This window comes from Pongo abelii, chromosome 4, assembly GCF_028885655.2.
Source record: "Pongo abelii isolate AG06213 chromosome 4, NHGRI_mPonAbe1-v2.0_pri, whole genome shotgun sequence".
NCBI classification, from domain to species: Eukaryota; Metazoa; Chordata; class Mammalia; order Primates; family Hominidae; genus Pongo; species Pongo abelii.
The window spans coordinates 179,199,542-179,225,359 of record NC_071989.2 but is presented as its reverse complement, the minus strand read 5'-3'; the positions used below and the strand labels follow the sequence as shown (position 1 = coordinate 179,225,359).

At 48.3% G+C, this 25,818-nt stretch overlaps 1 long non-coding RNA gene across 1 annotated transcript; it reads left to right on the top strand.

Annotated features, from left to right (window-relative positions):
- The first annotated feature begins 5,060 nt into the window (after positions 1-5,060).
- LOC134761452 (uncharacterized) lies at positions 5,061-25,408 on the top strand. The gene is made up of 3 exons (XR_010140075.1): positions 5,061-5,316; positions 5,643-5,801; positions 25,091-25,408. It is a non-coding gene; the product is annotated as an uncharacterized LOC134761452 (long non-coding RNA).
- The last annotated feature ends 410 nt before the right edge of the window (positions 25,409-25,818 follow it).

Below are 25,818 nucleotides of genomic sequence, written 5' to 3'. Positions count from 1 at the left end.
GATTTGAGACCTGGGTCTGGTGAGAGAGATGGCCCAGGGGAGATTCTGTAACCCTAAGAAGACTGGGGAAGATGAGGGTCCCTGTGGCATGGCAAAGGAGGCCCTGGACTTAGAAGGCTGATGAAGAACTGACTAGATCCACTCCTCCCAGGGCTGTGGTGTTGCAGCCTGTACTCTCCTGCCTGCCAGAGGGCCCCATTTCCAGCTACTTTTAATTTGGAGCAAACTAGCCGCTCCCCTGTGGTCCTGAAGTTAATAGGATGTTTGTGCAGCAGTGCCAGGATAAATGGCCCTGAACAAATTACTCCTGCAGGGTAACAGGGTTATCTAGGAGAAAGACCGGGAGGCTCCAGAGGGGCAGGTGATCCCACCTTCTTCTCCGCCCTCTACTGCGGGACTATGGAGACCCTAGTGAGCTGAGCACCTGCACAACCCAAATGGGTCAGGGAATGCTGGGCCTGCTGCAGAGGGGCAAGGGTGGTGAGGCCAGTAGGCTGGGATGAAGGCTACTGGACATCAGGAAGGCCAAGGTGAACACATGCCCCTCCTGGCAGGTTCTAGCTTGGGGCTGGAGAGGTAGGCAGGGACCCAGAAGCCCTGGATAATCAAGCTTTCTTCCTGTGACAAGACACTGGCACTCAGAGGTTCCAGGGCTGCAGAGAGTGAGTGGGGCTGTTGTAACATGACCAGAGTGCTTGCTCAGCCCCTCACTGCCAGGACAGTGAGCGAGCCAGGACTCGGATGGTGGGGACTCTCTTTCCTCAGCAAGGGGCAGCATTGAAGCTTAGCTTTTCACGGGACAGGTGGCATTCTCCTCTTGGTACAGGGCATGATAATATCTCACAGGTCTCAAAGTCCCCAGGGTGAAGGCCTCTGCTTTCCCAGACAATTCCAGTAAACAGCTGCAACACCTCAATTCCAGCCTGCCCAGTGTCCAAAACTTTATGTATTTTCCCACACCCAAGACCACTTCTCACACTTGGCCTGTAAGAAGGGAGAGCCATGGGGGAGCAGCCCTCATGGGACAGAGCCTATTCAGTGTCTGGCAGGTGCTTTGGGCCCGCACACCTGCCTGAGAAGTGATAGGGATACTGAGAGAGCATGGGTATGGCTGTCCTGCTGACCTTGGCCTATGGAGTGTTCCCTTTCCCCATAACCCAGGTGATGACAGTTTATGGAATTTGTCACAACCGTTTGCATGACAGGTGGCTGCTCTGATGAGACCCAGCAGGGAGAAGCCCACCAACAAAATTAGTGGGACACTGGGGAACTCTGCTGGTGGCAAGATGGGGAGTAGTGCAGGCAGTCGTGACTTTTCCAGCCCTAGAAGTGCAGAGGAATGTACCTTGTCTTGGCCCAAGCAAGACGTGGGTTCTAATCCCAGCTCTGCCACTCACCAGGGGAGCCACCACACTTAGCTAAACCCCAGTTTCCTTATCTGCTGAAATGGTGATTGCAATCCCTACCTCCAGGATCAAGACTAGAAAGAGGCAAGGAAGGTGCCTAGGGCACAAAATGTAAGAGGGTGCCCTACAAGAGCAGAGTTGGGATTTGCCTGTGAGCTGCTATCTCTTACTCATATCATCATTACATTAAAAAAGTCTTGTGCCATTGATATTATTTTTATCTCCAATTAAAAGTGGTGAGCCTTGGCTTGGGGTGGTGTTCAAATGACACAACTTCACACAGCTGGTAAGAGGCAGAGTTGGTACTCCAGCCTGGCCTGCTTGAAGGCAGAGTCCATGCCCGGGTCCAAGGTCAGTCTCTTGAGGATCTTGAACAGCAGTGGGGGGAGGCAAGAGGAACAGTGTCTCTGATGGGGCAGCTAAGGTTTTGCCTCAAAAAAAGAGGAACAGCCTGGGCTGGGGTGGGAGGGGAGAGTTACGGCTCCAGAGCCTTGTCCTTGAGATAGATCTTGTCTTCCCACACCCCTTTTCCCCACCCCCGCAGCCTCATGGGTGGCCTGGAGGACACTAGAAGCTCTCCTGGATTGGATTCCTCCCTTCTGCTCACTTTGGCTCTGTCATCTGTGCCTGGGGTAACATTTGTTCCCAGTGTGCAGAAGGAGATGAGTTTAAACCTCCCCAGCCAGAATGGAGCCTGCACAACTTCTGGCTCCTGCCAGCAGCTCCCAGGAAGTCTGTGAAGGGGGTGGGGAGCTGACTGTGCAGAAAGAGGAAGAGGCAGGTTCCCCAGACCCCTGATTTCACCAAGTATCTGAGCCAGGAGCTGGGCTTCTCCTAGGTTAAACAGCAGGCAAGGACCTGGCTCTGGGAGTCAGGCTTTTAACTCCTAATAAGGAATCAGGTGAGGGAGATGGCTCTGGGCAGGGCCTTAAGAAAACAAGTTGAGCAGAGGGGAAGCAGTGGTCTAAAGTCATCCAGTGGCCGGACATGGTGGCTCATGCCTGTAATCCCAGCACTTTGGGAGGCCAAGGTGGGAGGGTCTCTTGAGCCAGGAGTTTGAGATCAACCTGGGCAACATAGCAAGACTGTGTCTCTACAAACAGTCAAAAACTAGCTGGATGTGGTGGTGCACACGTGTGGTCTCAGCTATTTGGGAGGCTGAGGTGGGAAGATTGCTTGAGCCCAGGAAGTCGAGGCTGCAGTGAGCCACGATTGCATCACTGCACTCAGCCTGGGGAACAGAGTGAGACCCTGCCTCAAAATAAATAAATAAATAATGTCATGCAGTAACTGACAAGGCCATAGGCTTTCATAAAGTGATCATGAGATGTTGCTCTCAGAATCTGTGCCTGGTGCTGAGAAAACAAGTAATGAGTGAGAGTTAGTCCCAGCCCGGAGGGGCTCTCAACCATGAGAGTATCCGCTAATAACAGTAGTCAAATCCATCAACACTGCTGAGCACCTAATAGGCAGGGAGCTTTATTTGCACAATCTCATTCAATCCCATAAGAAGGGTATTGTAACTCACTAAATGCCAGGGAGGTAAGGGACCCAGTCCGAGGCTTCCGAGCCAGAGTGCAGGGTCCAGGGATGTCTCAGTCTAGAAACCAATTGTGCTTCTCACTGCATTTGTGGTTTGCAATTTTTTTTAATGCCAAAGAGATTCTTTAAATTTGGGAGAAATCCAGTAAATAAAACAAATAAAAATAGAGCCGGAGGGGTGGGAGTGGGGATGCCAGAAGCCTGCCCACCCAGCCTTTCCTTCTGGGAACAATCTTAATGCCCTTCCCTAGACACCACGCAAGCTCAGACAGAACTTGAATGTTTTATGTGGCTGGAGGCTCACACAGGCTGGAGGCTGGCGGCTGCAGACTCAGCTTGCTGCAGCTAAACAGAGTTCAGTGAGCATTTGCTGAGCACCTGTGGGGCAGGTGTTGCATAGTGCTTCCTAGAAAGCTCCTGTACCAGGTGTCATCTCAGGCTGATGGCTGGTGTCTGTGCCGTGCAGTGCTGTTTCATTCGTTTAACACAGTAACACACATACTCCATTCTGGGCACCATACTAGTAGCTCTGGCTACAGTGGTGAGCAAGAAAATGCACATGGTCTTGCCATTATGGAGCTGAAGTCTAGTGGGGAAGATAGCCTTTAGCAAACATGTTCCTAAAGGGAACGCAGATCACAAATTATGATCAGGTGTAGGAAGGAAAGTTCAAGGTTGATGAGATATGTGAGCAGGTGGACATGAGCAGTTTATCTCTACAATAAGCACTGATGAGAAATCTGGGCTAGCTGGCATCTTAGACAAATGGCAAGAAGGATTTCTAGCACGGCAGGAGGTGGCCAAGGGTTAGGAACAGGCAGGACAGAGAGGGTGGTCCTGGACCCTCCTTGTCCCCCAGGTATTTGCAAGGCTGGTAAGAAACAGTAAATTGCCATAGAACCAGCAGGTACCCAGTCCAACACATTCTTTACATTCCTCAATTCTGCAAGGGACAAAGAAAAATCCCTCTCCTGAGGGCTGGATTACTGCAGATCTAGAACTCAGTGCAATGAATAATGAATAAGTGAAATCAAATTAAAATCAGAAATCATTAAGCAATCATAATGTATCCACGTAGGGTTGAATCTAAATCCACCTAGGGGAGGTGTAAACATTAGAAAGCCATTTTCCGGACTCTCTGCAGGCCTTTCTCAGTTACCCTGCTCCCAACCTGGCCCTGCTCCCATGTTCCTCACTATTTAACAAATATTTAGCAAACACCTGGATTGGGTAGAACACCAGTCACCCAGCACGTGCCTGGCGCAGAGCCGGGGCTGTGTAAACACTTGGTCCTCTCTGCGGAGCTGAAGCAAAGAACACAGATACGGTAAAGACACAATCCTGCCCCAGTGCCTGCCATGAGCTGCCTCTCTGAGCCCTGGCCTCAGGAAAGGCTCTAATGAAGCAGTTCACAGGAAGGCCAGGTCCCCACAGAGTCCCTTCTGTGTCACATGGGTCTTAGTTTCTGGGATTCTGAGTAGAGAAAGGGAGCCGTCCTGACCCTCCAACTGGTTCCTTGCAGAGGCCAACACTCTGATGCTGCTCCCTCTGGCAGTTTCGGCTTCCTTCCACCTTCTCAGCCCTGCCTCTCCTCGTCTCAGCTTAGATGTCACTTTTTGGAGGCACCCCTTAGTCTGCCCCAGACATCTCTTCTCTATGCCTGTTGACCCCCATGATTCCCCCATCTCAGCACTCAGCGTGACATCCAGGGAGTATCTGCATGTGAGGTCTGGGTACCAATCAGACTGTAGGTGGGGACAAGTCCTCTTGATGGAGAGCTTGTGTCTTATTCATTCACATGTCTGTTGTCTTGCAATAAGCAAGGCACAGAGTAGGTACTCAGTAAACAAACTCTAAGCAAATGAACACAGGCAAATATGCAGAAGAAAATACCTTCCTGATCATTTATTCGAGTGGCCATCTACCCTCACTCTGTTTCTGTCCCTGTCTCTGTTTCTCTCTCTCAAATACACACGCACACAGAGTTCTTTGCACATGCTCTCTCTTTTGCCAGCTCGCTTTTTCAGTCACCCCTCTTGCTGCATAATGGTCTTCTGTGATCTCATTTCCCTTTTGGTGCTGCTTGGGGAGTACAGACTCACCTGCAGGAATGAGTCAGGAGCAACTGAGGAGCTCTGACCCTGGTCCTGCCAGGGGAATGGGTCAGGGTCCTTCTTTGCAGACCCATGTTCATATCAGCCCCGACCCCACCCTCACAACTGGTCACGGCAACACACTCCACAAAGGGATCCCCTAGCTAGGTGCCCTTGGATCTTTGCACCAGTGCTAGGAGGTAGACAGGCCGGAGGTAATGGACTCGTTCTACAGATGAAGAAACTGAGGCTCATGGAGGCTGTGACTTGCCCAGGTAGCAGAATCAGATTGAGACCTAGGTTTCCTTAGACTAAAGCTCTTTCTCCTGCACTTGTGGGAAACCCCCATGATCCCCCCACTCAGCACTCAGTATGACATCCAGGGAGCATCTGGGCTCCCAGTGTGGAGTCTGGGTCACCACTAGACTGCAGGTGGGGACAAGCCCTCCATAAGAGGCTGCGATGGGATGCTGCCCCACACCTATCACCGTCTTAGGTCCTGCTATCTGTAATGTGGAAAGAAAACCTTCCAGTTGTCTCTGAGGATTGAATGGGGAAACTTTGTGAAATTTCCTAAACCCTTTGCTTTCTCCTTCTCCAGGAGGTAAAGCCACTGAGAGCAACCACAGCTACACCTGTTAACCTCCTGTTCACCCCACTTCTGGCCTCCAGTAATTCTGCCAGGCAGCCTGGCCCTCCACATTGGGGGCTCAGCCCACTTGGGTATCTTGGAGGAGCAGCGCCCCATTTCAGAAGGAAGGTAGGGAAATAACAGGAAGGTCGGAACATCCCAAAGAAGGAGATAAACAGAATCCCATCATTCCCACCACCCACACATGCCACACAACATACACTGGGCCAGACCTGCTGGGCGGCAGGTACCTGAGCCATTCATGAGATCTGGCTGCATATAGCCTTTCTCTGCTCTCATTGTTATTTTGTAAAATCCCATCAAAGGTTTGTGGGCTCCTTCCCTGAATATTCTGCCTGCTGCTTCCAGTGCCTCTCCCCCCAGCCCCCAAAAGACTCTTCCTGAAAGACAGCATGAATATTTAAAGACGTTTTTTCAGCCAGTGGAACCACATCACGCTGCTGCTCTCCCTTGACATCATCTCCAGAAAGTTGGCCAGACCCCTCTGAGGGCCTCACCTTCCCTGGTGCCGAGTGTAAAATGGGGTTTGAGACACAGGACTGGGCCCTGAGGAGTTAGCCTTCTTTCTGCCTCCCGGCTGTGGGCCCATCTGGGGCTGCAGCCCTAATTCTGGTCCATAGCCACACTTTCTGGTCTGCCCAGACAGTTACTCCTGCAAACCACCTGCCACCCCAGTTCCTAGAGAAGCAGAAAAGACAGGCATGGACATAGGCATGAAATGTGGAGGGACAGGGATCTAAGAAAGCAGAACGATGAATGAAGCCCCAGAAGCACGAGACCCTGGAACCCTATGAGATGAAGCTCTTGGCACCTGAGGTGCAGAGCTGATCCAGTTTCTGAATCCACCAGGGCAAAGCAGATGCCGGCCCATCACCACCTCCCGCTGGCCCCCTCAAGCGTCTCTGTTCTGCAGAATTAGTCACAACCCACTGCATCAAATCTCTCTTTTATCAACAAAATATAAACCTCCATGGATAACTTCTTGAAACTCCTGTCACGCTAAGCCACTTCCAATGCTCTGGAAAGGGTTCTGTCCCTCTGCCTGCTCATAACCTATCAGCCACACACCACCAACTCCATTTCCAAAGTTCCAGGCAATTACAGCCAGCTGAGTTCCCTGGCTGGGTGCCCGCCTACTCAGAGCCAGGACCCAGGTTGTCAGCAACCTCGAATCCCAGCCACCAATTTCCCCAGCCTTTTCCAAGACCTGGGTGCACCAGAATGGCCACGCTCACCACACCGAGGCAATGCAAACAGCCAGGCCATATGAAGACAGAAAGCAAGGGTCAAGGCCAGTTTCCATACCTTTGCTGAGGGTCCCAGTGATGAGCTTAAAGATGGTCTGGGCAAATTTCACGAACCCAAGCTTGCATCTTTTGGAGCAGCCGCTCATGGTGGCGGAGGGGAGCCAGGCTCTGCTGTCAGCACCCAGAAGGGACAGCACCCACCTTGTGCACCCCAGGAACTTGGAGCCTGCCTGGATGAATGAACCCTGAGTGACGGATGCAGCCCCGAAGCCAGGCTCCGGGAACAGCACAGCTGCCTCTGCAGTGAGTCTGGCTTCTGCATCCAGAGAGCCTGCAGGGCAAACTCTCCCTCCCTCTCTCCACCCACTTCTGCTGTCCACTTAAGTCCTCGCCACGGGAGGACCTCAGGATGCCGGGGCCGGGACAGCACTGCCGGGGCACAAGGTACTCCAAGGGAACCGAGGAGGAGAGTGAAGCTGAGCAGAGCAGGGAGGGAGGAGCTGGAGCTCTCCCAGGCTTTGCTGACTGTCTTTCTTACATGGCAGTGGTAATGTAGCAATTAATACTCAAGTCAGAAGGGAGGGGACTGCTACGCAGAAAACACTCAGCCCCACGGCCTCCCACACTCGCTCTCCCACTCTTTCCTTCCTGGTTAATCTGATAGATCAATTCTCTGTGCCTTGATCAGGATCTGGAAGAACTCCCCGCAGAGCAGAAAGTGGCTGTCGGCACTCAGCAGAAAGTTTGTAGGCAGCCTCAGAGTGGCCTGATTTGCATCTTGGAGAAGCTGGGCTGAGTGCTGAGCCTCCGGGGAGCTGGCCTGTGAACATCGGACAGACAGACAGAGCCTTCGCAGCCTGTCCAGTAACCTTGGCACCAACAGCAGGTGCTGTCTGCCTTCCTGACTTGGAAAGGACAATGCCCCTGACCTCCTCCTGCTCCAGGCATCCCGGACTCAAAGTCAGACTACTGAATTCCATCCTCCACCCCTGCGGAGCAGGCACGAGTCTGTGCTCTCTCACCGGGATGGGAGACGAGTGCAATTAGGGCTTTTCTTGATTGAGATAGTATTCCTCAGAAATGTCATAAAGGAATGACCGAGATTCATGTAATTAGAATACACTGCAATATTCTTAACAGTGAAACTGCAAGGCATTATGCAAATGTGAAGTCCAGCTATTGCTCCATAAAAAACCTGGCTGCCATTCAGTACTATAGGCTGCGTGAGTTGGAAGGGACCTTGGTGGCAGGGACATCTCATCCCACCCTCTTCACCAGGTGTGAACCTCCCCCAAAACAACCCTGCTTTGCTTTCTTCAGAAAGTCCTTGTGGGCCCTGGCCATGGGCACATCTGTGAATGCAGTGTGGCTACTTGTGAACAGCGGATATGAAACACCTTCATCTGAATAAGGCTATGCCTTGGAAAGTCTCTTCTTCTGCCTCAACTGTCTCCCTTTGATCTGCTTCTCTGGGATGTTCAAGAGGAATCCGTTGCTTAAGAGACAGAGAATTGAGACTGCCAGTTGACAAAATGCCAGATAAGCCAGAACTCGTGTATCAGGTCTGATTTTTACCCCATGTTCTGGGAGTCAATGTGGAAGTGAATCTTGAAGAAAGAAACATCAGCCCTCAGAGTGCTCATCAACAAATTTCAGCTCTGAAAAGAGGCCTGGGAGACAGTCTGCAAACTCAGAGCCTTCTCAAAGCCCCAAAGCCCTCAAGCCTTCCCAGCATGGTAGGAGTCAGAGCATATATAACAGAAGTAGCTCTAGCAGGAAATACCCCGTTGTGCTGGATGTCTTAGGGCTTAAAATTGCTGTGTTATTCACTCTCTGTCTTAAGAGTTGAAGGTCCCAGTTAAAAGGCACATGGTGGCTGGGTGCAGTGGCTCACACCTGTAATCCCAGCACTTTGGGAGGCTGAGGTGGGTGGATCACAAGGTCAGGAGATGAAGACCATCCTGGCTAACATGGTGAAACCCCATCTCTACTAAAAATACAAAAAAATTAGCCGGGTGTGGTGGTGTGCACCTGTAGTCCCAGCTACTTGGGAGGCTGAGGCAGGAGAATGGCGTGAACCTGGGAGGCGGAGCTTGCAGTGAGCCAAGATTGCACCACTGCACTCCAGCCTGGGCGACAGAGTGAGACTCTGTCTCAAAACAAAAAAAAAAAAAAAAAAAAAAAGGCACATGGTGTCTGAGAGTGTTAACGGCACTTAGCCTAGCCTTTGGTTCACTCATTCACTTATCCAATATTTACTGAACTCCCAGTGTGTAGGAAAGAGCTGAGCACCCAGGCTGCAGAAAGGGCTGAGCCAGACAAATGAGATGACAAGGTCAGAGCCCTCATGGACTTACAGAGGAGGAGATTCACCACGAGACACTCAGTCCTTGTTGAGAATCAGTTCATCTAACTAACTTCTTTCACTTTGCAGCATCTTAGTGGGATTGAGGCATGAGGCAGGTAGGTGTTAAGACGGTCATGGAGCATGACCTGGCAGGAAATGAGTGGGCAAAGAGCAGGCAACCTGGGCACCATGGAGGAGAAGGATCAGAGACAGAAAGTTTGGAAGGGAGGGTGTGGGACCCATCTGATCATTTTACCAACAATAATACTGTCCTCTGAATAGGTGAGTTCACTTTGCAGGACACAGGACTCTCAACTATGCCCAGTTGCTCCTCTCTTCCATCCCACCAGAGAGGGTAAGACTAAAAATTGAGAAGCCAAAGGAAAAAAAGCTGTGACCATAGTGATATGAGGTGATCCAGAACTCAGTCTTCAGCCTGGAAATCTGGCCAGGAATCCTGCTGGAGGAATGGCTCCCACAAGACAGTTAGCAGCCTCTGTTCAGGGAAGATAAGAGATGTCCAGGGTGGATCTGCATTTGGGCCCCAGCTCAGGAATCTGGAATCCCAACATTTGACCATATTTTGGGAAAGAAACAAAGGCATATGTTGTTTGATCTGACAAATCCTATGAACATCCCATAACTCCTCCAAGCCAGATGTGTAATGGATAAGAGCACAGATCTTCGCACTAGGTATTTACTGACTCACTTGTTCATCCTACACATGCATATTCAAAGTATATGATTATCATGGACTCTGTTCCAGGTGCTGAGGATACAGTGGTAGATAGAACAGACAAAGTCCCTGGGCTTATTGACATTATATTCATGTGGTCCAGGGACAGAAGTAGTCAACAAATGGGCCTCTATACAAGAGATAGTGCTTTAAAGAAAAAGAAAACTGATCAAATGGATAGAGAGTAACAGGAGTTCTGATTTCACATAGGGCCACTGGGGAAGGCTTCTACTAAAATGACATTTGAGCAGAGACCCAAACCAGTATACAGCTCTCTGGTGGGTGGAAGAATAGTTAAGGCTGAGAGAATAACAAGCGCAAAGGCCAAAGACAGCCCTGAGCTCAATCCTGGGGTTGAGTTCAACTCAGCAGCTGTTGAACAAACAGGTTAGCCTCACTGAGTCTCAGCTTTTTCTTCTGTAAAATGGGAATAATAATCCTTATCTTGTAAGGTCTGGGGAAGGTTTAAATGAAATTAATGTGCTTAATACAGCGGCTAGCATAGTATATGGCAGAGGTTATTATGTCAATGGCAAAGGTTATTGCTGCTGCTCCGACCTCTCCTACTGTTGATGCTGATGCCATTGCTGCCCCAACCCCAAAACAACCCCCTACCATCTATGTGACTAGACAAGAAACATTCTCTATCAGTCTGGAGTCATGAACACCTGCTATGTGCCCAGTCCCAGGCAAATGCTGTGGAGGGCTCCAAAGGAAGTGTGAGATGGGATCGCTGCCCTCACATGAAACCATTATAAAACACTGTTTTTATCAAGGGAGGGGTAGAGAATTCCAGAAGAGGAAGAGAAGATTGAGATCACTGAAGCTGCGGTGAGTGGAAAAGAACTCACAGAGGTGGAAACCAAGCAGGCACAGAAAAGGGAAGGTGAAAATAAATAGAGGCTGTGCAGGTGAGACTTTACAATTGTTCGAAATTATGCAGCCAGCTCTTTGATTTTTATCTCTCCTAGCAGCAAGCATTTTGGATTCTCCTCTGATCTCTGCAAGGCATCATGTGTTTGAACTCAGCCTTGGACAAATAAGTCAGGCCCAGAGAGGGTCAGCAGTATCCAAAACACCACACAGCAAAATCCCCCCAATACATGGGCAAGGAACTCAGTGTGCCAAGAACATTCCCAGCAAAGGAAGGCAAGGTGTGCCAGTATGCAGTTCATGATAGAAGAGTACAGGAGAGAATCGTGCTCTGCTCAAGGAATGTGCTATTCTGCAAATAAAGAACAGGGAAGAGGATTTACATAGCACCCGAGACCCTAGAAATGAGACCATCAGAAGGCATGTGTTAGTCAGCCTCTGGGTCACAGATGTGCGTTATCCAAAGGAACTTGGGAAGTCAGAGTTTTCTCTCCACCTGAAACGTTTATGGGAATCTTCACACCCCAGTTCCAGGCGGAAGTAGGACAAGCAGACGGGGGCTCCAGCTGGTGTCTGGGCCTGGGAAAGTGCTCCGACTTCTAGTGCAAGGCTAAGAGAGGACAAACATGCTGTCCTTCAGAAGGTTGAAAGGCTGTCCTCCTCAATGATGATAATGATAGTATCATTCACCAAGTTTCTTCCCCGTGCAGGTGACTGTTCTAAGTGCGTACACACCTTAAATCTTTATTATAGCCCTATGAGGTAGCTATTACGATATTATCTATTCTATAGATTAGGAAACAGAGGCCCAGAGAGGGAAAGTAACTTCCTGATGGTCACACAGCTGAAGCTGAATTTGAATCCAGGATCATTTGACATTTGACTCTAAAATTTACAAAAACTTATTTGATATCTCACCAGGGCTCAAAATTAAAGTGACTTACAGTGTTAGAGAGGTATATTTTGCATCGATATTGGAAGAAATTAGTAGCTGTCTATTAAATCATACACTCTCCATCCCTGGATGCATCGCGGAGCAAGATTGAAGATGTTTGTCCTGGAAAGAATTCCCTCTAAGGCCAGAGCTGTGGCGTGGGAGGGGAGGCAGCGAATGACTAGACGAGGGATCAGTCACTGTCCAGCCGGGAGAAAAAGACCATAGCAGCCAGTTTAACAGAGAGGATTTCACATAAAGACTTGTTAAGCTAGCATTGGAGGACCACAGGAGGCTAAAAGGAACATTGAGGAATCACAGAGGTAGGAACTGCAGGAAGCAGCTACCACTCCCAGAGTTGGGTGGGGGTGAGTAGAGGACAAAGGAAATCAAGACTGGAATCCCCTGGACCTAGAACTTCAGCAAAGGGACCCAGTGAGGCAGAGGCAGTGCCTGCTGGCTGGTGCTGATGTCTCTGAGGTTGTGTGATGAGCTTCATTCTGGGAGTTAAAGAAAGAAAAACACTACAAACTGGAACCAGCTGCTGCAGCTGGAATGTATTGATGCTAGGGTCAAGAACTATTGCCGTGGAGATGCAGGCAGAAGTGAACTAGAAAAAAGCGCTCTTCTTCCAGCCTGCACCTCTCTCCCCGCATAGTGACAAAGCTTGTCACACGGCTGCCTGCAAAGCAGAAATGAGCAGAGCAGAGAAGGGAGCCCTGAAACCTGAGTGTTGAAGGGCTTAAAAACCAGCACCGTCTAGATGTCTTCCTTCCAAAAATCTAGAGCTTTTTTCTCCTCATGTGTTCATTCAGCAAATATTTATCCGACACCTACTATGTGTCAGCCATTAGGGATATGCTGGTAAATAAGACAAAATCCCTTGCCTCATGGAAGTTGCATTTTACAGGCTGAACAGGGGAGGGGGTACTCAGGCCACAAACAAACAAATTCATAAGGTAGAGAATTTCAGGCAGTGAAAATACTGATGAAATGAAGAGTGTCCGGTCTGTGTTTTCTAATGAGCAGGATAGGGCTCTCTCAGAGTTTGCTGGTCAGCTCATAGAACAACTACAAAGAGGAAAGGGGCAGGTTCCATGGGGGTCATGATCATTGTCATAATCATTATAGAAATATCACTGTGATGTGTTACTCTGTTGCCAGATGCTGTTCTGGGTGTTTTATTTGGATTAGCTCATCCTAGTCCTGTAACAAGCTCATGAAGTACGTATTAGTATTTATTAAACCCATTTTATAGATGAGGAAATGGAGGCTTAGGCAAGTTATGTTATTTGCCCCGGTGGGAGGGAGGTTAATCAGTGTGATTAATGAGTGATTGGAGGAAAGCATGGGGGAAGCAGAGGGAGGCAAAAGCCATCAGTAGTTCTGGAAACAGAAACAGGAAAGGTATAAAGAGAATCTGGTCTGGGAAGGGAGACAGTTACAGATTTTGTATGTCTTGGGAAGACAAACATCCAGCTGGTAGATGGAAATGAAGATGAGGAACTCAGGAGAGCAGGTAGGAGCTAGAATTCTCATAAATAAATGATTTTTGTTGCTGCTAAGGAAGAAAATAAATGTGGCATCCCGGCAGGCCAAATATATTAGCATTTAAATACAGGCTTACACAGGTGGGTTAAAAAAAAAGCAATTTCCTAAGAATTAAATCAGATTTTGTTTCTTCTCTAAGTCTTAGAAAAATCAGTTCTGCTTGAGTGTGGTCCTCAGAGAGGGATTCTGCCTTGCTCTAGGGGCAGGCTAGCTCCACGTTCTCAGTGGGACTCTATGTCTTCTTCCCATTATAATTACAAGAAAATGATGCCTAAGAAGCCGAGGGCAATTCATTAGCACTGTTTGCTGGCGTTTCGAAGGCTCATTTGTTTTGAGAGAAGGGCGCCTCATGTTGAGGTCTAGTTGCACTCCGCACTCAGCTGTATCAGCAAGTCTTCAGGGGCCGGCTAGGCGAGGTAGAGAAACCTCGGTTTTGCCATGGAAGTGATCAGAAGGTCCAATGTGCAGCTGCTGGTACTGCCAGGGCAGAGATGGGAAGAGACCAAGTTGGTCCTTGAAGCAGACCTTTCTCCTTCTGTTGCCTCCAAATGCCCAGGGTCTTTATACCACTCATTGCTGCCTGTTGACATGTCCTTCCCAATTCTGCCTTTTCTGCTCTTGTTGCACGCTATGCTAAAAACTGGACTCAGTCCTGGAGCACTGTATATGGGGGCTCCTTTACTGTGTGATCATGGAAAGAGAAGAACTGCCTTAAATTGGATACCAAAGGCCACAGGTATGGACACTGGCTGGTCCCGGAATGGGATCAAGAGAAAGCCCTACAAGACAGACTAATTTATATCTTACATCCACTTTCTCCTCTGTTTTCTAGAGTCATGAAAAGCAGGACGTGGCCGCATAAAGTAGAGAGATTAGGGCAGCGATCCCAATTCCTAGATGCAAATTGATTCTTGATGCTACTTTTCTGTCACTTTCCCATCAAAATATACCTGACCTGTGTTCCAGGTGCTCTGCTCTTTCCAAGTGGCCCAGCTGGCTTCTTCCACACCCTCTGTCTCCAGGAACTGCATCATCAGTGTCCCAGAGCACCCAGGTCAGAACAGTGGGAGTCATTCACAACTCGCTCCTGTTACTTCTACCTCCTTCATGTTTCTCTGATCAGCCCATTTCCTAGAAATCACATGCAAGTTTTTCTCAAAGTATGGCCCAGGGTCCTTGTAGTGGATTGAATGGTGGCCCCCAGAAAGACATGTTCACAGCCTGGAACTTGTGAACATGGTGACTTATTTGAAAAAGGAGTCTTTGCAAATATAATTAAGTGTCTTGCAATAATAAGATCATCCTGGATTATCTGGCTAGTCCCTAAATCCAATGACAAGTGTCCTTTCAAGAAACAGAAGATAAGGAAGACAAAGGAGGAGGTGGCAATGTGAACACAGAGGCAGAAATGAAAGTGATGAAACCACAAGTCAAAAAATGCCTGGAGCCACCAGAAGCAGAATTCCCCTGAGAGCCTCAGGAGGGAACACCACCTGATTTTGGACTTTCACGCTTCAGGACCATGAGAAAAAAATTTCTGTTGCTTTAAGCTACCCAGTTTGGGGTAACTTGTGACAGCAGCCACAGGAAACTAATATGGTTTATTTAAATCATAATTACTTACAGGAGTTACCAAAAATGTGGGTTTCAGGGCCCATGCCCAGACACTAGGAGGACTGACTCTCAAATTTCAGCAAGCATCACAATCGCTTGGGAACCTGGTAAAATGCTGAGTCCTGGGCCTGCTCAGAAAACTAGCCTCTGGGCATGGGCCTTGGAATCTGTATTTTAATAAGTCCTCCAAGTAATTCTAAGGACAGGGACTATGACCTTTTCATCTGGTACCCCAGTGCCTGGCACAAAGCCCAGGGCAGAAGAGGAGTAAGAAAGTTAACTGGAGGAATGAATAAGTGACATTTAGAATCACACAACTATGGCTTCTGACTACATAGAGACAGAGTCATCAAGCCTATTCAGCAGCTGGAGAGAATGATGTTCCCCACCTCCTTCCCTAAAAGACATCTTTCTTGGTCTCCTGACTGACAAGGGCAATCATTTCATGTAGCTGTGGAGGAAGGGAACTTGTGTCTGTGTACCTACTAAGTGCCAAGCACCATGCCAGGCAAGTTCATCTCACAGAATAGTGAATGGACTCCACCCTTCTCAAGTCCCAACACAGTGCTGGCTGTGGAGAGCTTGTAGAGACTGTGATAATCAGACAAAAGTTCTCTGGTCCTGGAGTAACAGGTGGACATGGAAGAAGGCAGAACCAGGCCCCAGGGGAAGGGATCAGGGAGAAGCTGCTAATGGAGCCTCCCATTCCCAGCCCTGTCTTCTGGGTCCCAGAGTCTGATCTAACTGACATCACAGCCCTGGAGCTGATGAAGACATCACCTCCATGGCTGAGAGGCTGAGTGTTGGACAGCGGGGCTGGGAGTAGAGCCTGATCTCTTTTATTCCCCCACAAACCATCATGTCCTTCTCCTACCCCAAGACCTCCAGTGACCTCCCATTGTCATTCCAACAAAATCCGACATTCTTACTGGGACCCACAAAGCCCTGGGTGACCAGGTCTCAGTTGCCTCTCCATTCTCACATCTCTCCCCCTCCCTCACACCCTTCCAGCCCTTCTGGCCTTCTTGTGGCTCGTCACACAGGCCAAGCATGCTCCAGATGTAGAGCCTCTGCATTGCTCTTCCTCAGCCTGGAACATTCTATCCCCAGCCAAGCTGATTCACACTTTTTTGAGGTCTTTGCTCAAACATCACATCCACAGAGAGGTCTCTCCGACATGCATTAGAAAGGCACTCCCCAGTTTATCTTTCCTCAGAGTATGTGCCACTCCCTGCCTCTCTGTTATATATTTGTCTGCCTAGTATCTGCTCCCCTACTAGCCTGCACGATCCAAACAGCAGGGACTTGGGCTGTGTTCTTCCACACTATCCCCAGCGCCTAGGGTGGCATGAGCCTTTCAGTAGTGGATCTGAAAAATGTATGTTGAAAGCGTAAACCAAAAATAAAATTCTAAGCCCCACCAACTCACTGAATGAAACTTCTCAGCGAAGGGGATCCAACTAAACCTGAAAAACTAGTTTGGACCATGACAAGCAGTCGGGGGAGCTGTTGGACATGCCTTATTATATATACCCTCCTCCCTTTAGAGTTCAGGCACAAAACTGACCCATTAAACATCAAAATAGAGACCCTAAGACAGACAGAAGAGACTCTCTGCAACAATAAGATACCAAATTCCAACCTGACTCTAGCATCACATGACAGATAGCAGGCCCTGAAATAAACCAAAGTATTTTACCCCAAAATATATTTCTTTGACATCTTTTGAAATGATCCTGCAAAACTGTCTTTTGTGGGGAAAATTTACATTCTGTAGAGAATCCCTTTTCCTTTCCGGGTCTTTTTCTGGTCCAGAAGAGATTGGCTGAGAAGTACCTTTCCATGGTCTGAATAAGAAACATTTGTCATCTATTTCCTCTGGGGCAGCCATCAATGAGACTTCATCTACATAATAAGAACCTTGGTCTCTACAACCCCTTATCTTAACCCAGACACTCATTTCTATCGATTCCAAGTCTTTAGATAACAATTTAACTCTCAACCAGTTGCCAACCAGAAAAGCTTTGAATCCACCCATGGCCTGTGAGCCATTCCCCACCCCTCAAGTTGTCTCACCTTTCTGGACCCAACCAATGTATGCCTCACATGTATTGACTGGTGTCTTCAGTCTCCCTCAAACATGTAAAACCAAGCTGTAACCCCACTACCTCGGGCACATGTTCTCAGGACCTCCTGAGGCTGTGTCATGGGTTATAACCCGTAACTTTGGCAAAATAAGCTTCTGAATTGACCGACCCCTGTCTCAGATACTTTTTGTTTTACAAAGGAAAGAATGCCCACCTCCTCACTGTTGGACAGTTGGCCCGTCCCTCTCTTCAGGAAAGTAGGCTCCCTCCTGCCTCCTGTGTACTTTGGGCTCCAGATGTTCCAGTAGCCACACTCTGTTAAACAAATCCACCTGAACATGCTTGAAATCTGGGTCTGTTCAGGACCTCGCCTAGTTTAGAGCAATACTGAACCTGGATAATAAAGGTTTTGGAGCCTATGGGAGTAGAATTCAAAGCATGCTTTGAGGTATGAATCATGATGGTTGCCTTGATAAACAACAGCTGTCAGAGGACACAGAAAGGTAAAAAGGGCTTAGAAAAGAGGAGAGGGAGGCTGGCCTCAAGTTATTGCAAAGAACCATAGGGATTTTAGGAATACGCAGGTCTAATATTTGACTTGAAGTTGTTTGTGTAACCATTCTTTAGGTATGTGCACATAACCCAGTTATTCCAACCCATTAAGTCTTTATTTCCTTGTCTTTAAAATGCAGCTAAGACCCCCTACCTAGTGGAACTGATGCCTGCATTGAACAGGGGGGGTGACCAACTGCCCTGGATTTCTCAGGACTAAGGGGTTTCTAGGGATGCAGGATATTTTGTGCTAAACAGAGACAATCCATAGCACAGAAAAGCCCTTGAACAGAGCACCAGACTCTCTCAACAACAATAATAATGCCAGTGGAGAGCCTGCATTATTTTAACTAAAGTTCTATACTGCTTTCAAATTTGTGGTCACTTGCATTTTACATTTTACAACATACATTGTCACAAAAGACCCCCAATCCTTTGTGGCACTAAAGTCTGGTGATAGAAACAGTAAAGGGGTAATTAGTCATGGGTACCCAGTCCCTTTGGCTTTTATGTTTTCTTCCCCTGTCCCCCCACCCGTCTGGGTCTTGTCCCCAGAGATCCATTTATGGAGAATATAAGAGCTGCCCCTGCTGTTCACAGTCAGACAACAGACCATCTCCTAACACCTTCAAGGCTACCCACCGAGAAAGGGTGAAGAAAGGCCTCATGATGAGGTCAAACCACAGGTAGCTCCAGGCCTATGTCAGAGCAACCCCTCCAGAAATTCATCCAGAGCCGGTGAAGGAGGGAACTTGGAGAGGAAGTATATCGGTTAAGTAAGAGTCCCTTTAAATATTCATCTCCATTTTGGTAATTACATCACTGCCTGGATAGGCTGGCAGGGTCCTGGGCAGCTAATGGACTGACTGGAGATGATGGAAAGTTTGCCCTGGGTCCCAGAGTGGGGTCCCTGAGTAGGCGCTGTTTCCCACACTCTGGTGCAATGCTCACTGCAGATCCGAGAAAACCACCCTTGTCATTGTGCCCAGGGCCTCAGATGGCGAAATCAACTCAACTCTTAGTGGAATTCCAGCCCAGTGCCAAGCTGGAGCGTTCTGGGAAGGGCAAGAGGCAAGAGGCACTCCAGATGAGAATCCAGGTTTTGGGGTGACTTTACTTCATTTTTCTCTATCTGGCCTGCAAGCTTGCTCATGACAGAGAAGGCTTCTCTTGCTCCTTTTATGCACATGCCTGCCGCACCACCCCTGTCCAGGTTATCTCCCTGCCTGAAGAATGCCAACATCCTTCACTTTTGTATCATCCTCATGTTCCTGTGAGCAAAGGAAAGGCAGGCCCCTTCACCTGTACAAGTCTCAATTTCTTTGTCTGTGATATGGTTGGAAAAAGAGCTTCCAGGTTGTATATATCCAGGTGAAGTGTAAATGAAATAATGTACGGTCTCCCACTATATAATAACATTTCAGTCAACATTTGACCTCATATATGAAGGTGGTCCCATAAGACTATACTACTGTATTTTCACTGTACCTTCTCTATGTTTAGCTGTGGTTAAATAGACAAATACTCACCATTGTGTTACAACCACCTGCAGTATTCAGGACAGTCCCATGCTGTGCAGGTTTGTAGCCTAGGAACAACAGGCTGTACCAGAGAGTCCAGGTGTGTTGTTGAATATGCCACCTAGGTGTGTGTACGTGCACTCTGTGATGTTCACACAACAGCAGATTCGCCTAAGGACACATTTCTGAGAACACATCCCTGCTGTTAAGTGATGCATGACTGTATGAGAATTTCGTTCCTAATCGTAAATTGTCACACGAGCATGCAGTGGTATACTGAGTGAGAGGCAGTGCCTTCTGGTGGTGAAGAGCCCAGTTTCCATACCTTCCAGCTATGTGATTTTACACAAACTGAACCTCATAAGCCTCAGTTTCCCCATCTGTAAAATGGGAATACTAATGTTACCTACATCATATGATGTAGTTAATGAGAAATGTGTGTCAGGACCCACCATGTAATAAGGCTTGGACCATGGTAGCTGTCATTATTGTCACTACTGTCATAACGATGATCATGAATCCTACTAGAGGCATGAAGGAACACAGACCCGTGACAAGCCCCTCCAAGGGGTTATATCCCAGAATCACCAGGAGTCTGGCATTCTTGCCCACAGCTCTACTCCCAAGATCCTCGTATCTCTGTCCCTGGAAGCGAGTCTGGGATTTGGATGTCCTTGGACTACAGAGCTTCCCTGCAGGAGAGCAGAGGACTGGACACAAGTGGACTTGAGGAGTTCCCAGGCTCCTTTGCATCTGTGGCTTCAGCTCAGGTTGGGAAGGGTATGGGTTGTGTGTCTCCAAAGTGTCAATAAAGGACTTAATCACAGGACAAACCTCTATTAAGATCCTGCCATGACAAGGGAAAAATGCTTGAGCTTGGCTCCACGCCTTCCATCAGGGAGCTCAGGCCGTCAAAATGGCTGCGAGGGGCTGGGTGCAGTGGCTCATGCCTATAATCCTAGCACTTTGGGAGGCAGAGGCGGATGGATCACCTAAGGTCAAGAGTTTGAGACTAGCCTGGCCAACATGGTGAAACCCTGTCTCTACTAAAAATACAAAAATTAGCCGGGCATGGTGGTGGGTGCCTGTAATCCCAGTTACTTGGGAAGCTGAGGTAGGAGAATCACTTGAACCCAGGAGGCAGAGGTGGCAGTGAGCCAAGATCATGCTACTGCACTGCAGCCTAAGCAACAGAGCAAAAACTCTATCTCAAAACAACAACATCAACAACAACAACAAAATGGCTGCGAGGTAGAACAATGAGAGGCATTGGAACCCCTCTCTAAAGCCCCCCACGGGATCCCCTGCAGTGGTGTCTGTCCCTTTCAGTTCTCACTCATTCCTATCTCTTACCCATATGGATGGAAGGTCCGGAGATAAACAAAAATGTTGTCAGGACAAAGAAATTACTATCTCAACAGCTGGCACCTGCTTTCCTCTTCGGGAAGGAATTGTGTTTGTCGAGGGACGGATCATGATGGTCACCTTGATAAACAACAGCTGTCGGAGGACACAGAAAGATGAAGAGGGCTTAGAAAGAGGAGAGGGAGGCTGGCCTCCAGTTATCGAAAAGAGCCAAAGGGCTTTTAGCAATTTTCAGGGCTATTATTTGACTTGAAGTTGTTTGTGTGGCTATGAAGTAACCCCCTTTGTCTCCTCAGACCTCCTGTGAAGTCAGCTACACACAAGGGACTGGTCAGGTTTTTAAAAGTGAAAATTCAGAAGAGAGATTGAATGAAAATTCAGATGCTTTTGATGCAGAATGGACCAATACACAAAGGAAGCCAGTCAGCTAAACTGGCCTAGTTCAGGGAAGCAGGCACTCAGGGCTCCAGGTGACTGGGGAAACCCCACCTTACACATACTACCATCTGCCTTAACACACACACACACACACACACACACACACACACACACACACCCCTATACAATAGCAGATAAATCAGCAAAAGAAGGGGTCCACTATTTGGTGTGAGGACATTCTGGCAAAATCCACTTGAGTTTTATAGGATAAGGCATCTTAGCTGACTTCCAGATTTTAAAAATAATAGATACTAACATCAACTTGCACACTATACTGTCCAAAGTGCTTTCCCATGTTTTCCTCCCTTTTAATCCCAGCAATTTTAGTTTCCATTTTCTGACAAGGAGACTGCAGCCCTGAGAAGTCACACTGCTCACTCACAGCGACACGGGCCAGGGTCTGCTCCCCACTGCTGTGGGAATCTTTGCTGACTCAGCAGAGCTCAAGCATCTGGTTGCAATAGTTTTCTGATCGTTAAGATGCTAAGTAGCTCCAAAAATACTTTGGGGTGATTTCCAGGAGGCTAAGCTAAGTCTGAAAATGGGGCTCAATCTCTGTCATGACCTACCCCTCACCCCCAACCAGGGCAGGGGCTGGGACAAACCCAACCCAAGGCCCAGCAAGGGGAGCAGAGTGTGTGCTTGGTCTGGCAGAGAAAGGATGGGAAGGAGGCTACCTCCAGCAGGGAGGTCTGCGGGGGATCACATGGGCCCAGACCCCAGAGATCTGCATGTGTACAGATGGGGGAATTTTGGGTTCAGAGCCAAGGACCTCAGAAGAGTGAGCATTTCAAAAGATCTCTGCTGGGGAGCCGGGACTGCCCTTGGGACCCACAGAAATGGACTATTTTTGATGGGGAGAAAGTCCTGCAGAGGTCACCCTGTGCCTAGGTTGGAGATGTTTTCTGTGCTGCCCCCACTGCCTCACTAGAGGGAGCTCAAGCTCCCATTTCTACCATCAGCCCACCTGGCCAGGTGAGGTTTCCCTTCTGCCCCAAAGAGGATGTGGGTCAGGGGGCTTGGCAGAGGCAGCTCTCCCTCCCAGTGATGGGGAGGTCTCAGTGAACTTTGGGAAATGTTTTCAGGAGTCACAGGCAGCAAAGGCTAGATTTGACTATAAAATGAGTGTTGTTTCTACTCATAGTTTGCAAGACTCTGCAAGCCTCACTTGGAACCTGATGGTCTGTATCCCACCCTCAACCTGCTCCCCCATCCCCAGGTTCAGAGTTCTTCTCAGCAAGTCCTGCTAAGTACAGAGACCAGAGACCCAGACACAGGGATGGGAGTGGGGAGAGGCAGAGGGCATTCAACTGGGCCAAGGTCACCATAAGAAATATCCCCCTCTCTGGATAACCAGGATTTATTTCTGGACACTTCATACTATTCCGGCCTCCAACCCTCTGCTGGATTCCTTCTGCCCAGCCATGTGCTCAAGAACAATGATAAAAACCATCACCCCTCAAGGAGGCAGTATGAGTGGTGCTGAGACCTAATCTCCCCCCACTGGATGTGATGGTCATGAGACCAGAAACCTTGTCTATCTTGTGTACCACAAAACCCTCAATGCCTAGAATAGAGCCTGGCGCACCGAGAGCATTAAATATTTTATGAGTAAACTAATGGCTCCTACCCTTACTGCCTCTTTAACCTTGGACAAGTTACCTCATCTCTTTGGGTCTCAATTCTTTCCTCTGTAAAATGGGACAAAAATATACTTACTAGACATGGTGGTGATGAGGATTACATGAGAGAATCAGCTAAGGCATCCAGGACGGCATTTAGTTAGAAGTAAGCCTCGATAATAACAGCTAAAATCTCATTCGGAATTCATCTGCATCAGGGTGAGAGTGAGAGAACCTGTTATCTCATATAATCTCATATAATCCTTCCAGGAGTGCAGTTCTATTATTATCTTATTTTTACAGTTGAGGACACTGAGGCATAGCAAAGTTCAGTGATGAGTTCCAAGTCCTTTTGCTGGTAAGTGGCAGTGGAACTCGATTCTTAAGTTGAGGCCATCTGACTCTGCAGCTTTGCTTTTACGCTCAGAAACTGCTTGCTTAGTAGAGCCCTCTTGGATCTGATACTCTGCAACTGACAATGCACTGTTTTGGTTGTCTCATGCAGAGAACAAGGCAAACCTCCAAACACCCTTTCTGTATCTGACAATTGCTTTTGGCATCTTTGATCCCAAGCACCCAAGAGGTGAGTTGCCCAAGGATCCAATGATCAATGGTCAGCTGTCTGATACGCTGTGGTGTAGAAGCAGGATGGGGTCAAGGGGTGTGCAGTCCACATCGGGGGCTCTCAGCCTGCAGAGCCCCAGTAGCATGCAGTTCTCTGGTCAAGTACAAATACCAGTGCCCCTCCTCTTCCATTTTACAGAAGAGGAAACTAAGGCTCAGAGAGACAGTGACTTGCATCTTTAACAAGCACCCTGGGCCATTCTGATGCAAGTACCCCTCCTATCTTTGGAAATTAAAACACAAAAGCAAAAACTAAAGATCTACCACATAGGCACTTACCCTAGGGTGATCTGTTTACTGGGAAGAGAGGGGACAGCCAGCCCTGTTTTGGCTTTTCAAGAAATAGGAAAATGCCAAAGAAATGTCAGTCTCCCACCCATGGCTGATTCCCCATTCCTCCTGCCTTCCATCGTTAGGGGACCACCCCTGTGGTCTGCCCTCTAAGGAGAGTGCTGAGTTGGCTCTGAGGCAGCACCCTACCCTGCAGAGAACACAAAGCCTGGAAAAAGGGAAGGAGTGGAGACTCTGAGCTCCTCCCTGTGTCCTCACTTCTCTACCTCCCTTCCCTTCCACTGGAAAAAAAGAAAATTGCCAAGTAATTGCTCCTCTACAACCCCTGCTGGTCCTCAGTCATTTCTTTCTTGCTGAGATTATAATTAGGGATCAGTAAATTTAAATGGGAAATCTGTGAGCAGCACAGAGCCTTCATTTGTCAAATGCTGTTTCTTGCACCCTGCAAATGGTGCTCATATTCAGCTGTGGGCAGCGGTGACGAGGTGAGGTCCCCAAGTCAGGAGGGGTTGTTAAGTCAGAGAGCACAGCCCCTTGACTCTTGGCAAGGGTACAGGAGCACCAGCAACATGGATAAGCATTTACTCTGTGCCAGAGCCTGGGCCAGGTACTTTCTAAACCTGATTTTACCACATCTACACTTGGAGGTAAGCGCTAGTTTTATTCCTATTTTATAGAAGAGGACACTAAGGTCCAGAATGACAGTGACTTGCCCCAGGCCACACTATGGGAACTTGAAGCCCCATGTGACTGAGCTCAAAGCCTCTCTCTTTTATCCTAAAATCTGACTGCTTTCCCAATGGAGTGGAGGTCTAGGTCCCAGACCTGAATAAATTCCAGGTTTTTGTCTCTTTTCCTTCTCCACTAATGTCTGGATGCAGCCACACCTGGCTTAGGCCTGTCTTCTCCCTCATGTGCCCGGGATGCACAGGTCAAGGCAAGTCTGGTAGGGGTGGGAGAGAGGAAGAGAATCCTGCCCTTCCTCTTCGCTGTGGCTTCTCCCAGGACTAATTAGATTGCTCTCCTATGCTGGGTCATCAAAACATGCTCTCTGGGCAGGTAGGACCCACAACATCCTCTGTATTTTACAGAGGAGGAAACAGAGGCCTCAAAGAGATGAAGTGACCTCACCCAAGGTTCCTTGGCCAACTATTGGCCGAGAGAGTCAGGACTTGGGTGCGGGAACTCTTGACACCCTCATCCCCACCTGTAGGGCTGGGCTCCCTCTGCAGGGAACAGGTCTGTGGAAATGGAAAACCAAAACATCAACAGGTGGGAGAAGGAAATGAAGCAAAACTGTTTTGGGCACCTATATGGTTGCTAAAGGAAAAAGGCTTTGGAGTCACTCTGGCAGTATTAAGTTTTGTCTTGGCTTTTCTAAGCATCATTTAAAAAGTGAGGCTGTTTGTGGTCTTCACCTGGTGGGGAAGATGTGAGGACCCACCGGGATCATAAATGTAAAATGAGGACCCAGTGCACTGTTCAATACATGTGAGTTATGAGCAGTTGCCATTGCTAGTTGTGTTACTTAATAGCATATTGATATGAGTGAGTCTTATAATAACATTGTGAGATATTGGTATGTCCATGTTCCAGATGGGAAAACCAAGGCTCAGAGAGAAGAAACCTGGTTTAGACACACATCTTGTAAGTGGCAGATCCAGGTTTCGGGGTTCTGAGTGGCACCCAGACAGATCAACCCATAACCTCGGTCTCCAGGACAAGCATCAGTGCCTTGACCACTGCACCTCTCAACCATCCTGCACCCCAGAAAAGTGCACAAGGTACAAGAAATTCTTCAGGTCAAGGACAAAGGCCCAGTGAAGTGACTCTCATTTTTCTGGAACCTTCTTCTGTTGCCAGTCACCTGCTGCTGGGGCCCTTTTAGCAAGTGGTAAATAAAGAAAAATCCCTAAAAATAAAGTATAATAAAAAAAAAACTTTTTATTTTATTTTTTATTTTTATTTTTGCAGACAGTCTCACTCTGTCACCCAGGCTGGAGTGCAATGGCACAGTCTTGGCTCACTGCAATCTCCGCCTCCTGGGTTCAAGCGATTCTCCTGCTTCAGCCTCTAGAGTAGCTGGGATTACAGGCGCGTGCCACCATGCCTGGCTAATTTTTGTATTTTTAGTAGAGACAGGATTTCACCATGTTGACCTTACTGATGTCTAACTCCTGACCTCAGATGATCTGCCACCCTCAGCCTCCCAGAGTGCTGGGATTACAGGCGTGAGCCACCACACCCAGCCTAATGAACAAATCTTAAACCTCTGCCCATCTCTTCAAATCTAATTTGTAACTTTTAAAAAAAGTTCATGAGCT